Source organism: Ranitomeya variabilis, chromosome 5 (assembly GCF_051348905.1).
Source record: "Ranitomeya variabilis isolate aRanVar5 chromosome 5, aRanVar5.hap1, whole genome shotgun sequence".
Classification (NCBI taxonomy): domain Eukaryota; kingdom Metazoa; phylum Chordata; class Amphibia; order Anura; family Dendrobatidae; genus Ranitomeya; species Ranitomeya variabilis.
The window spans coordinates 193395644-193409180 of record NC_135236.1 but is presented as its reverse complement, the minus strand read 5'-3'; the positions used below and the strand labels follow the sequence as shown (position 1 = coordinate 193409180).

Genomic DNA, 13537 nt, shown 5'->3' with positions numbered 1-13537 from the left:
AGACCCTGTAATAAGGCAGCACCCCTATAGGCAGACCCTGTAATAAGGCAGCACCCTCATAGCCAGACTCTGTAATGAGGCAGCACCCCCATAGTCAGACCCTGTAATAAGGCAACCCCCATAGTCAGACCCTGTAATAAGGCAGCACCCCCATAGTCAGACCCTGTAATAAGGCAGCACCCCCATAGTCAGACCCTGTAATAAGGCAGCACCCCCATAGTCAGACCCTGTAAAAAGGCAGCCCCTGTAATAAGGCAGCACCCCATAGTCAGACCCTGTAATAAGGCAGCACCCCCATTATCAGACCCTGTAATGAGGCAGCACCCCTATAGGGGGGACCCTGTAATAAGGCAGCACCCCCATAGTCAGACCCTGTAATAAGGCAGCCCCCATAGTCAGACCCTGTAATAAGGCAGCCCCCATAGTCAGACCCTCTAATGAGGCAGCACCCCTATAGTCAGACCCTGTAATGAGGCACCCCCCATAGTCAGACCCTGTAATAAGGCAGCCCCCTTATTCAGACCCTGTAATAAGGCAGCCTCCATAGTCAGACCCTGTAATAAGGCAGCCCCCATAGTCAGACCCTGTAATAAGGCAGCACCCCTATAGGCAGACCCTGTAATAAGGCAGCACCCCCATAGTCAGAACCTGTAATGAGGAAGCACCCCTATAGTCAGACCCTGTAATAAGGCAGTACCCCTACAGGCAGCCCCCATAGTCAGACCCTATAATAAGGCAGCCCCCCCATAGTCAGACCCTGTAATAAGGCAGCACCCCTATAGGCAAACCCTGTAATAAGGCAGTACCCCTATAGGCAGACCCTGTAATAAGGCAGTACCCCTACAGGCAGCCCCCATAGTCAGACCCTATAATAAGGCAGCCCCCCCATAGTCAGACCCTGTAATAAGGCAGCACCCCTATAGGCAGACCCTGTAATAAGGCAGTACCCCTATAGGCAGACCCTGTAAAGAGGCAGCACCCCTATAGGCAGACCCTGTAATAAGGTAGTGCAGCGCCCCAGAGTCCTGGTCGTTGCAGTACTGTCGCTCCGCCGCTAAGGGGAGTGATGGTACGTCTGATGGCACTTAAGGAGTTCACCTGACCAGGTATCACAGTCACACATTACACTTCGCACTCTGGCCACCAGAGGGAGCAAAGGGTTCTATGTATTAGGCCACTCCTCACACTCTGGTAAAACTGGGGGTTGGATAGGAAGTTAGAGAGAAGCTGACTGGGTTTTGCCCAGGTAACATCTAGTGAAAGAAGAGCGTTGCTTGGGAAGATCCAGGGGGGCCTCTGTCAGGTGAGGGATCCTGGCAGTGGCCTAGCGAACAGGACAGATCGTTACGGAGCCGCGCCTGCACTTCATTGCGGCGGCATCTTAAGAAAGGACACAAAGCGAAGTGTATTGTGGAGAAGTGAGAAACGAGATCACAGCACAAAAGCGATAGAACCAGTAGGAGTTGTGCCCCGAGATCGGCAAATCCTACTGAGGTGCGTAGCCGGTGGCCGGAACGCCGAGGAAGTATTGGGCTCTACGCATTACTTCAAACCAACGGCAGGGCAGTTAACTCTAGGTTGGCTGCCTCACCTTAATCACCTAATGAAGACAACGGAGGCAATTGTGGGAGAGGGGCGTCTCTAGGGTCCCTATAAAATAGCTCCAGGCCTACCCCGTCATACGGGTGCGTCCTATCCATATCATCTGGGGGACGGAGAGAAAGAACAGAAACATACACGGCAGTTGTGAGGACTATCCCGTGGTGCTCAGCAGGGAAGTACTACAACACCCAGGCGCTAGTAGGTAGGCTACTGATTTCCACCTTCAAAGGGAACTCTGGATGTGCCTACGGACCGGCCGGTCTCAGCCAGCCCTATTAGCAGTGCTCTGGATTGCAGATGCTGAAGCCTTCAGTAAAGAGGTAAAGCGACTGCATCCCTGTGTCCTCGTTATTTACTGTGATCTACACCACCACCTACACCTTTTATGGGCGCCCCTTAGCAGGACCACGGACCGGGTCGGGCCACCGTGACATCCTCTGAACCGACAGACCTGGTACCCCGCTGTCCTGCGTCTGGGGGGGCGCTCCAGTAGCACCCTCATAGACCCTGTAATTAAGCAGCACCCCTATAGGCAGACCTTGTAATAAGGCAGCACCCCTATAGGCAGACCCTGTAATAAGGCAGCCCTCCTATAGGCAGACCCTGTAATAAGGCAGCACCCCCATAGTCAGACCCTGTAATGAGGCAGCACCCCTAGTCAGACCCTGTAATAAGGCAGCACCCCTATAGGCAGACCCTGTAATAAAGCAGCACCCCTATAGTCAGACCCTGTAATAAGGCAGCCCCCCCCATAGGCAGACCCTGTAATAAGGCAGCATCACCCATTAAAAAATAAATAAATACCTCTCTTCTTCCTGGTTCCTGCGCTGCTCCCGTTGATCTCCTGACAGCGGGCACCGAGCAGAGACGTCATCGCGCCCGCTGTCTGTCGGCGACGTCAGACGCCGGCACTGACAGGGGGATGATGGGAGAAGGAGCGCAGCGCTCCTTATCCCATCAATGCGATCAGCTGTATCGGCTAGATGTCGGAACAGCTGATTTTCCGATGACGGCAGGGGGCCCACTGCTGGCACCGGCCCCCCCCCCCCCGCCTGCTCAGGGGCCCCATAGCAGCAGAGCAGGGAGATCGATTCTCCTTGCTCTGCCACAGAAACTAACTGTATTGGCGCGCGCAGCGCGCCGATACAGTTACAGTAGCGTAGCTCCGGGTGGGCCCCCTCAGAGCACCCGCACCCTTTGCTCCCCCCGGTAGCTACGCTACTGGCTACAGTACAAACACAGAACTAAATGAGCACTAAGGATATTATCTAGGAAGTGGTTGTAATTCTTCCTGTATTATGACCAGCAGTTACATGACTAATCATGTGATCTCTGGGTGCCATGTACAATGTCCAAGTGGCTGGGTATTGCTACAGTCACATCAGCTCACACTGCTAAATGCCATTAACAGTCCACGGTATGTGCAGAGCTAGGATAACACCCTTTATAATGGTATATGTAAGAAACAGAGAATACCAGAAAAATGGCCGTATTACATATAGTACTTCTGGCCAATATCCAAGAGAAATATGTTTTTCCACTTTTATATAAAAATGATATTGCCTATGCTTTCAAATGCAAGAGCACCTTGGAAATATGTTGCGTGAGTTGCAAGTTGTGCACAAGTCACTATGAAGTGTATGGGAACAACTTGCGACCAAAATCCAATCATTGACTTGACCCCATTGACAATCATTATATGAACTGGTACAATATGCTGATGACACACAGATCTACATCTCTAGACCAGATATCACCTCCCAACTAACCAGAATCCCTCAATGTCTGTCCACTATTTCATCCTTCTTCTCCGCTAGATTTCTGAAACTTAACATGGACATAACAGAATTCATCATCTTTCCTCCATCGAACCTATCCATTACAAGAAACGGCTGCCCACTCCCCCCTGTCCCATAAGCTCGCTGCATTGGGGTAATCCTTGACACTGATCTTTCCTTCAAACCACATATCCAAGCCCTTTCCACTTCTTGCCGACTTCAACTCAAAAGTATTTCACAGATCCGTACATTCCTCAACCAAGAATCTGCAAAAACCCTAGTCCATGCCCTCATCATCTCTCGCCTTGACTACTGCAACCTCCTGCTCTGTGGCCTCCCCTCTAAGGCTAGGGTCACACTGCGTTAGCGCAATCCGCTAGCGCTAAACGGGTTGCCCTAACGCAATGTCTTTTTTGGGGTCGCGTTAAACGTCCCCGCTAGCGCAGATCCCCGAACTGCGAGAGCGGGGAACAGGCCTCGGGCGCGCCGCGGACGCTGCAAGCAGCTTCCGAGGCGCACTACAAAAGACCGCCACATCGCTAGCGCGTGCCGAAAATGACACGCGCTAGGAATGCGCTTTAACATTGCGGGCAATGGGGGCGCTAACGGACGCGTTGCACGGCGTTAATTTGCCCGTGCAATGCTGTCCGTTAGCGCTCAGCCATAAACGCAATGTGACCCTAGCCTAATACTCTCGCACCCTTCCAATCTAAACTCTGCTGCCCGACTAATCCACCTGTCCCCCCGCTATTCCCCGGCCTCTCCCCTGTCAATCCCTGCACTGGCTCCACATTGCCCAGAGATTCCAGTACAACACCCTAACCATGACATACAAAGCCATCCACAACCTGTCTCCTCCATACATCTGTGACCTCGTCTCCCGGTACTTTCCTGCACGCAACCTCCGATCCTCACAAGATCTCCTTCTCTACTCCCCTCTTATCTCCTCTTCCCACAATCGTATACAAGATTTCTCTCGCGCATATCCCCTACTCTGGAACTCTCTACCACAACACATCAGACTCTCACCTACCATCGAAACCCTCAAAAAGAATGTGAAGACCCACCTCTTCCGACAAGGCTACAGCCTGCAGTAACGACCGATCGACCAAACCGCTGCACGACCAGCTCTACCCTCACCTACTGTATTCTCACCCATCCCTTGTAGAGTGTGAGGCCTCGTGGGCAGGGTCCTCTCCCCTCCTGTACCAGCTGTGACTTGTATTGTTTAAGATTATTGTACTTGTTTTTATTATGTATACCCCTCCTCACATGTAAAGCGCCATGGAATAAATAATAATAATATGACGTGACCCACGGCACTGACTGACAGCAGCTCAGCATTAGGGCTGCCTGTCAGTGACTGAACCCACACCGATGCCACCAGTGACTGAACCCACACTGATGCCACCAGTGACTGAACCTGACGCCGATGCCACCAGTGACTGGAAACCGAATGCTGCCGGAAGGAATTAAATTAATTGGCAGCGGGACTCCAAGTGCAGCAGCTGTAAGGTTTCAGAACGCTAGTACCTGTGTATCTACACATATCTGACAGGTTCCCTTTATCTGAACAGCCTTACTGAATAACATTGTCCAATTACTGTTTGTGTAATGTCAACACTCAGACCGAAAATATGGTGGTGTGAACATAGCCAAAAACTGTGGGTAAAGCTGAGTTCAGACTGCTGTACTAAAACTGTGGTCTGTAGTGTCTGTAAACACTACTACTGTAGTGTCTCGGTGTGTCTGCCTAGCGGCAAGTGCAGGGGCTCCTGAGGTCACCAGTTTGCGCTGTAAATGGGGTCAGAGTGCGATTTGCTGGGAGCGTTTGGCTTCATTCACACCACTGTGACAATTTTTTTATATGTGTAAAATTGCCCTTTTCCTCAGGTGTCATGAGCGCTGCTTCTGCACTAGGACATGTCCCCCGGGGTGGGACTGCAGCCGGACATCAATTTACCTCATGTACAAAAACCCCTGATGCTTCTCATAGGAAAGTCAGTGAAAAATGGACATCACACAAAGGCCTTCAGTGCGTTATCCTTCGCATTGGCCATGTTTAATTATTTACCAAGATCAAAAACACACTTTTTTACAGAGGTTTGATCAGAAAAACCCAGCATTTGACCAGTCCGAAAGACTGTAAGCCATGTTCACATGGTCAGTATTTTACCTCAGTATCTGTAAGGCTACTTTCACACATCAGGTTTTTTGTTTCAGGCACAATCCGGCAAAAAACGGATCCGTTTTTTTTACACGCCGGATCCGTTTTTTTCCCATAGAGTTGTATTAGCGCCGGATTGTGCCTGAAGGACATGCGTTTCATCCGTTTTGTGCTGGATCCGTCCTTTCAGGCTTTTTTGCCGGACACAAAAAACGTCTCCTGCAACCTTTTTTCTGTCCGGCGAAAAAGCCTGAAGGGACGTTTCCGTCAATAAACGCTTCAAACGGATGTGTGAATGAATGATTCCGGCTACCGAATCCGTTTTTACACATTGGGCATGCCCAGAAGCTATGATCTCTTCTCTTCTCTCTCTCCTCTTCTCTCTCCTCTTCTCTCTCCCCTCCCCTCCTCTCTTCTCTTCATGCTGGATCCGCCTAAAAAACGGATACGATGCATCCGTTTTTCACACCGGATCAGTTTTTCACACCAGATCCGTTTTTTAGCAAATTTGCCGGATTTAGCCTGAAACAAAAAGCCTGATGTGTGAAAGCAGCCTAAGGCTACTTTCACACTAGCGTTAACTGCAAACCGTCTCAAAACGTCTTTTTTGCCGAAAAAACGGATGCGTCAAAAAAGTGAAAAACGTGTGCAACGCATACAGCATTTCGATGGATCAGTCGCAAATCCGCTAAACGTTTCCGTCGAAATACTGGATGCGTTGCATACGTTGCATACGTTTTTAGCATCCGTTGCATCCGTTTTTACGACGGATCCGTTTTTAAAATGGGAGGCTCCCAAATTTGATTGGCTACTGGAAAATATGGAAAACTATATAGTTACTGTTTTTACAGCCCATCTTTGTGGGTTTTAGTTTTGTGGCAGCGATGGAAGGTGTTCTTGTGAGGATTGCGAGTTTGGTATGACGTAATATTTGAGACGAATCGCCTGGATATCATAGTGATAGGATAGGATAGGATAGGATATGATAGGATCCTAGGATAGGATAGGATCCTATAGCATAGGATATCATAGCCCAGGCCAGGTTTATATAGATTTGGGGGTGTCTGGCCAATTGGCAACAAAATCCAGCTTCTGAGCATGCTCAGTGTAAAAAAACGTATTGCAGCGCTGCATTGCGTCGTACGACGTGTCCCGACGCATCCATCGATCATAGGCTTCCATTGTAGCCAACGACGCATGCCGCAGGATGCGTCGCGACACGTTTTTTAGGCGGAGACAAAAAACGTTACAATCAACGTTTTTTGCAGACGACGTGTCGCCAAATTTCGACGCATCTGTCGTACGACGTACACGACGTATGCCAATCCGTCGCAATACGTCGCCAATACAAGTCTATGGGGAAAAAACGCATCCTGCAAACACTTTTGCAGGATGCGTTTTTTCTGAAAAAAGACGTTTTGAGACGGTTTGCAGTTAACGCTAGTGTGAAAGTAGCCTAAGCCAAACCCAGGAGTGGGTGATAAATGCAGAAGTGGTGCATATGTTTCTATTATACTTTTCCTCTGATTGTTCCACTCCTGGTTTTGGCTTACAGATACTGAGGTAAAATACTGACCAAATACTGAATGTGTGACCGTGGCCTAATGGGGATTGATTGCTGTGAGTGATAGTGGAGCTTGTCCCTCGGGCAGATAGTTCCAGCTGGAGCGACTTAGGCTACTTTCACACTAGCGTTAACTGCAATACGTCGCAAATGCGTCGTTTTGCCGAAAATACGCATCCAGCAAAAGTTCTTGCTGGATACGTTTTTTCGTCATAGACTAACATTAGGCTTCTTTCACACTTCAGTCGTTTGGCGTCAGTCACTTCCGACAAAGTGACGGATCGACGGATCTGTCACAATTGTTGAAAAAACGGATGTAACGGATCCGTTTTTTTGACGGATCCGTTACTCGGGGGTTGTATATACTTTTTGGAGCATGCGCAATTGAAAAAAATTGAAAAAACGGATTGGGGCGACGGATCCGTCGAAATAACGGTCGCGACGGATCCGTCGCCCATAGGTGGCCATTCTATGGAATGACGGACGCGACGGATCCGTCGCGATCCGTCATTTCAACGGAGACAAAAAACGTTGCAATGACAGTCAATGTCTAGATGACGTCCGCTAAATTTTGACGGATCCGTCGCATGACGGATGGAGCGGACGACCATCCGTCACAATCCGTCGCTAATGCAAGTCTATGGGAAAAAAAACGGATCCGTTTTTTGAGGAAAATGGCGGATTTAGACTGACGCCAAACAACTGAAGTGTGAAAGAGGCCTTAGCGACGCATTTGCGACGCATTGCCAAACGTTGCGTCCGTTTTGCGACGCTTGGGCGTGTGGTAGCGGACCGTCGGGAGAAAAAAACGTTACATGTAACTCCGCCCCCACCTCCCCACACTTCCCCGCACCTCACAATGGGGCAGCGGATGCGTAGGAAAAATGCATCCGCTGCCCCCGTTGTGCGGCGGAGACCACGCTAGCGTCGGGAACGTCGGCCCGACGCACAGCGACGGATTGTTCCCGACGCTAGTGTGAAAGTAGCCTTAAACGGCTGAAGCCAATTACCTTTTTTTCTGCAACGCACATAGAAATTAATAGAAGTTCCTGAACCAGCAGCACTCACCCGCATGTTAATACCTGTGTCTGTGTGTATATAGCTGCGTGCACTGGTCAGAGTTTGCACATAAACGTCGATCACCGCGGTAATAACACGCAGCATCTGCGCCTTGTACAGACTCGTTTATCACCGGACCTGGAATCGCACCTGCCAGTAATCAGCAGTGCCGGCCCCGCCCCGGGGGCGTGGCTATGGAGATTGCGCAGACACTCCGGCAGTGCTGCAGTGAGGGCTGGGGAGCTGCCAGTGCTGTGTGAGTACCGGAGGTGGCCGGGTCTCTCGGTGACAGGGCGGCGGGGGGAGAATGTGGTGGTCTGGGCACTTGCTGGAGGCAGATAGTGAGGTCGGGATTGTTCCCTCATTTCAGCATCTTCATGAAGTTTTCATAGTGGTGTGCAGCATACTCTTTAACTCCTAACTGTCTGGTATGAAGTGTCATTTTATGACAGCTGGTTGTTGTAGTGCTTCCAGTGCTATGTGTCTGAGAGGGGCATGTGATGCGTGACCCTGGCTTTCCAGGTAAGGCTCTGATCACATTGGGGCATCAGCCTGGCTGCTTTCAGGGCTGCAGCTTCTGTTTGAGCAAACATTGTCCTAAATTTGTAGATGTGGAGCGCAGTGATGGAGTGCTGCTGCCCAGTCACAGGAGGGCGCCGGCGGGCCGGAGGTCATCATGCACCCCGAGCCCGGCTAGTGTGGCGTCAGAGCTCATTGTATTTTGTGGCCTCTGCTTTGTGTTAGTGTCCTAATTTCTATACACATAAAATTAGTGACGGTGGATTATTCAAGTGCCCATCATATAGGAGTGTATACGGGAGATCCCTGTATGAACTGTTGGCACGTATGGCTCCTAGATCGTCCCAGGTGTGCGAGACCCCCAACTAATGGCCAGGGTCTCCTGGAGGAACCAGCGCTGCAGTGACTGGCCAATTGGGTTCATTATTTAAACAAATGGAATTGTCCAAGTGAATCAACCTTAAAATAAAAAAGCAACAAAATAAACTTTTAAGGCTATGTTTCCACGGGGCGTATTACATCAGGACTTGCTGCGGATTGGATGCTGCGTACAGATGTTACAGCATAGTGGAGGGGATTTTATGAAATCCCATTTCCACTATACGTGCGGGGCCGTGTATCCGACGGCAGCATGCCTATTTATCTTGCGGAGACGCTCAGTCTATGAATACGATGTGGTGATTCTGCTCAATGAACACAGGCGGAATCACCACGCGCACAAAAGGGGGTGGCGCTTTGGGCGGAGAGGGGTATCAGCTGCATCCAAAGCACTGGGATTACGCCCTGTGGAAACATACCCTTAGGGTACCCTCACACAGTACCATTTACATCGCTACGACGGCACGATTCGTGACGTCGCAGCGTCGTATAATTATCGCTCCAGCGTCGTAGACTGCGGTCACACGTTGCAATCACGGCGCTGGAGCGATGCCGAAGTCCCCGGGTAACCAGGGTAAACATCGGGTAACTAAGCGCAGGGCCGCGCTTAGTAACCTGATGTTTACCGTGGTTACCAGCGTAAAAGTAAAAAAAACCAAACCGTACATACTCACCATCTGATGTCCGTCAGGTCCCTCGCCGTCTGCTTCCTGCTCTGACTGAGATCCGGCCGTACAGTGAGAGCAGAGCGCAGCGGCGACGTCACCGCTGTGATCTGCTCTCACTTTCCGGCCGGCAGACAGTAAGAGCGGAAAGCAGACGGCAAGGGACCTGACGGGCATCAGATGGTGAGTATGTACGGGTTTTTTTTTTTTTTTACTTTTACGCTGGTAACCACGGTAAACATCGGGTTACTAAGCGCGGCCCTGCGCTTAGTTACCCGATGTTTACCCTGGTTACCAGCGAACGCATCGCTGGATCGCTGTCACACACAACGATCCAGCGATGACAGCGGGAGATCCAGCGACGAAAGAAAGTTTTAAACGATGTGCTACGACGTACGATTCTCAGCTGGGTGCCTGATCGCAGTAGCGTGTCAGACACTGCGAGATCGTAACGATATCGCTACAACGTCACGAATCGTGCCGTCGTAGCGATAAAAATGCCACTGTGTGACGGTACCCTTAGCCACCACTCCAGTGTGGTGTGTGTATTTTTTTTTTTTTTTTAAGTGCTGGTGTGGTGCAACTACTTTAAAATCCCTCCCTGTAGTCTTCTACTCATGTCTTTGTCTTTATGTGGATTTAGGAGCTCCAGTGATTAGATTACACATGTACTTAGCTGGTGCTTCATTACGCTTTTAACCCTTTGTGTTTTATCAGTGTTTAGCAACTGTGAAAGACTATGGTAAAGGTACCGTCACACTCAGAGACGCTGCAGGGATATAGACAACGAGCCGATCGCTGCAGCGTCGCTGTTTAGGTCGCTGGGGAGCTGTCACACAGACAGCTCTCTCCAGTGACCAACGATCAGGGGAACGACTTCGGCATCGTTGAAACTGTCTTCAACGATGCCGAAGTCCCCCTGCAGCACCCGGGTAACCAGGGTAAACATCGGGTTACTAAGTGCAGGGCCGCGCTTAGTAACCCGATATTTACCCTGGTTACCATTGTAAAAGTAAAAAAAAAAACCCCAGTACATACTCACCTTCTAATGTCTGTCACGTCCCCTGGCGTCCACAGGGTTACGCGCTGCTGCTCAGAGCTTCCTGCACTGACTGTGAGCGCCGGCAGTAGCAGAGCACAGCGGTGACGTCACCGCTGTGCTCTGCTTTACGGCCGGCACTGACAGTCAGTGCAGGAAGCTCTGAGCAGCAGCGCGTAACCCTGTGGATGCCGGGGGACGTGACAGACATTAGAAGGTGAGTATGTACTGGTTTTTTTTTTTTGGTTTTTTTTTAACTTTTACAATGGTAACCAGGGTAAATATCGGGTTACTAAGCGCGGCCCTGCACTTAGTAACCCGATGTTTACCCTGGTTACAAGTGAACACATCGCTGTATCGGTGTCACACATGCCGATCCAGTGATGACAGCTTGTGATCAAGCGACAAAATAAAGTTCTGGACTTCTAGCTCCGACCAGCGATGTCACAGCGGGATCCAGATCGCTGCTGCGTGTCAAACACGAGATCGCTATCCAGGACGCTGCAACGTCACGGATCGTCGTTGTTCTCGCTGCAAAGTCGCTTAGTGTGAAGGTACCTTTAGGTATACCTAAGATCCATCCAGCACATCTTACTCTGCTGTCACCGAATGGAAATATTAATTCTTGAGGATGAACCGACAAGCAAGCAAATATCTAATAAAACACAGCGAGTAAATCTCTAATAAAACACAGTAATATCTATATAACCGGTGCTCCGTGCTAGAAAGTCTGCATCCCTTAGAGCTGTGTACTCAGCTCTACGTCCATTTGTCCTATAGTCTTTTGTAAGTGGCCAGCTCCCCACAGCAAGTATATGAGGATAAGGTTATTTTTAAGACCTGATCTGGCCTACCTTCCCAAAGTAGCCTTAAAATTTAACAGGAGTCAAGAAATTTATCCTGCCCTTTTTTGTAATACCTTAGGAATTCAGGGGAGGACAAATTTCAGTCTGGATGTTGGCCTAACAGTGTTCTTCTAAGTTCACATTTGTGTTCGGCAGCCCTGCGTAGGGTTGTGAACTTTTTCTTTTTCCTGCGTACCAATCTTTAACATTGGGTACACAGGGACATGCATTGGATGCGTGCGGATGCGGCGTTTTAATGTGCCTGCCGACTGCACGGGAACGCAACTTGTTGCGTTCCTGTGCGGTCAGTGGGCACGTCAAAACAACACATCCATGTCCTGCGTACCCAGTGTTAAAGATGGGTAAGCGGGACGCATGCAGAAGTATGCGGAACTAGGCGGAGCTTAACAGGGGAAGTACGCAGCCCTCCGCAAAGCCCCCGAACACACATGTGAAACCAGCCTTAGAGTGCATGTCTATAACTAGTCAGTAGAAGAAAACCCAGTCCTTATTTGTAGCCTTTCAAAGTAGCAGAAAGGGGTATGGGTTATCAAAAAGTACCATTGCAAGGTGGATCAAGGAAGCGATTAGTGTATCCCACTCTGTTAGCGATGCTCTTAGTCCTGATTACATCAGCGCTCCAAACCACCAGAGCCGTGGCGACCTCCTGGGCAGAGAAAGTGGAGGTATCAATTGATCAGATTTGTAAGGCTGCTACCTGGTCTTCGTCCTCTACTATCTTTAAGCTCTACACACTGGATCTATCCTCTGCTGACTTAACCTTTTGGTAGAAGGGTGCTGCAAGCAGTGGTTCCACCCTAAGGCCGGCGTCACACTTGGCGTAAGACAATACGCCACGTATTATACGTCCGTACTACGGCCGTAATACGGAGAAATGTTCCCAAAATAGTGATCCGTAGTCAGGGTGTTTCAGTGTATTTTGCGCATGGCATCCTCCGTATGTAATCCGTATGGCATCCGTACTGCGAGATTTTCGCGCAGGCTTGCAAAACCGACATCTAATGGATTTATGTGCTCAAATGTTCGGGAAAACATATATACAGTATATATATATATATATATGTCATTGTGACACATATATATATATTCTGTATTTAGATTTCAATCAGCGCGATATCTGTGAACAGCCGGTAATTAAATTGCCGGCTTTTAATTTCTCCTGCCTAAACCCGACAGGATATGAGACATGGTTTACATACAGTAAACCATCTCATATCCCCTTTTTTTTGCATATTCCACACTACTAATGTTAGTAGTGTGTATGTGCAAAATTTCAGCGCTGTAGCTGCTAAAATAAAGGGTTAAATGGCGGAAAAAATTGGCGTGGGCTCCCGCGCAATTTTCTCCGCCAGAGTGGTAAAGCCAGTGACTGAGGGCAGATATTAATAGCCAGGAGAGGGTCCATGGTTATTGGCCCCCCCGTGGCTAAAAACATCTGCCCCCAGCCACCCCAGAAAAGGCACATCTGGAAGATGCGCCTATTCTGGCACTTGGCCACTCTCTTCCCACTCCCTGTAGCGGTGGGATATGGGGTAATGAAGGGTTAATGCCACCTTGCTATTGGAAGGTGACATTAAGCCAGATTAATGATGGAGAGGCGTCAATTATGACACCTATCCATTATTAATCCAATTGTAGGAAAGGGTTAAAAAACACACACACACACACACACATGATTGAAAAGTATTTTAATGAAATAAACACAGCGGTTGTTGTAATAATTTATTGTTCTCTCAAATCCATTTGCAGTCCCTCGCTTGGCAACATAATAAACGCACAAGATACATACCTTCTGATGTACTGTCAGGTCCAACGATGTAATCCATCTGAAGGGGTTAACTAATATTACAGGCAGGAGCCCTGCTATAATGCAGCTGTGCTCCGTGCTTGTAATTCCCCT

The 13537-nt window shown here is 49.3% G+C and overlaps 1 protein-coding gene across 5 annotated transcripts in view; it reads left to right on the top strand.

Moving 5' to 3' along the window:
- Window positions 1-8271: 8271 nt before the first annotated feature.
- LOC143775494 (CDC42 small effector protein 2-B) overlaps window positions 8272-13537 on the top strand; it is an 80656-nt gene continuing 75390 nt past the window's right edge. The window contains exon 1 of one of the 5 annotated variants that reach the window (XM_077263686.1): window positions 8272-8426. The gene's annotated coding sequence lies outside the window, so the exon portion shown is untranslated. The remainder of the gene's footprint in view (window positions 8427-13537) is intronic. The other 4 variants (XM_077263689.1, XM_077263690.1, XM_077263685.1 and 1 more) reach the window with 4 other exon arrangements.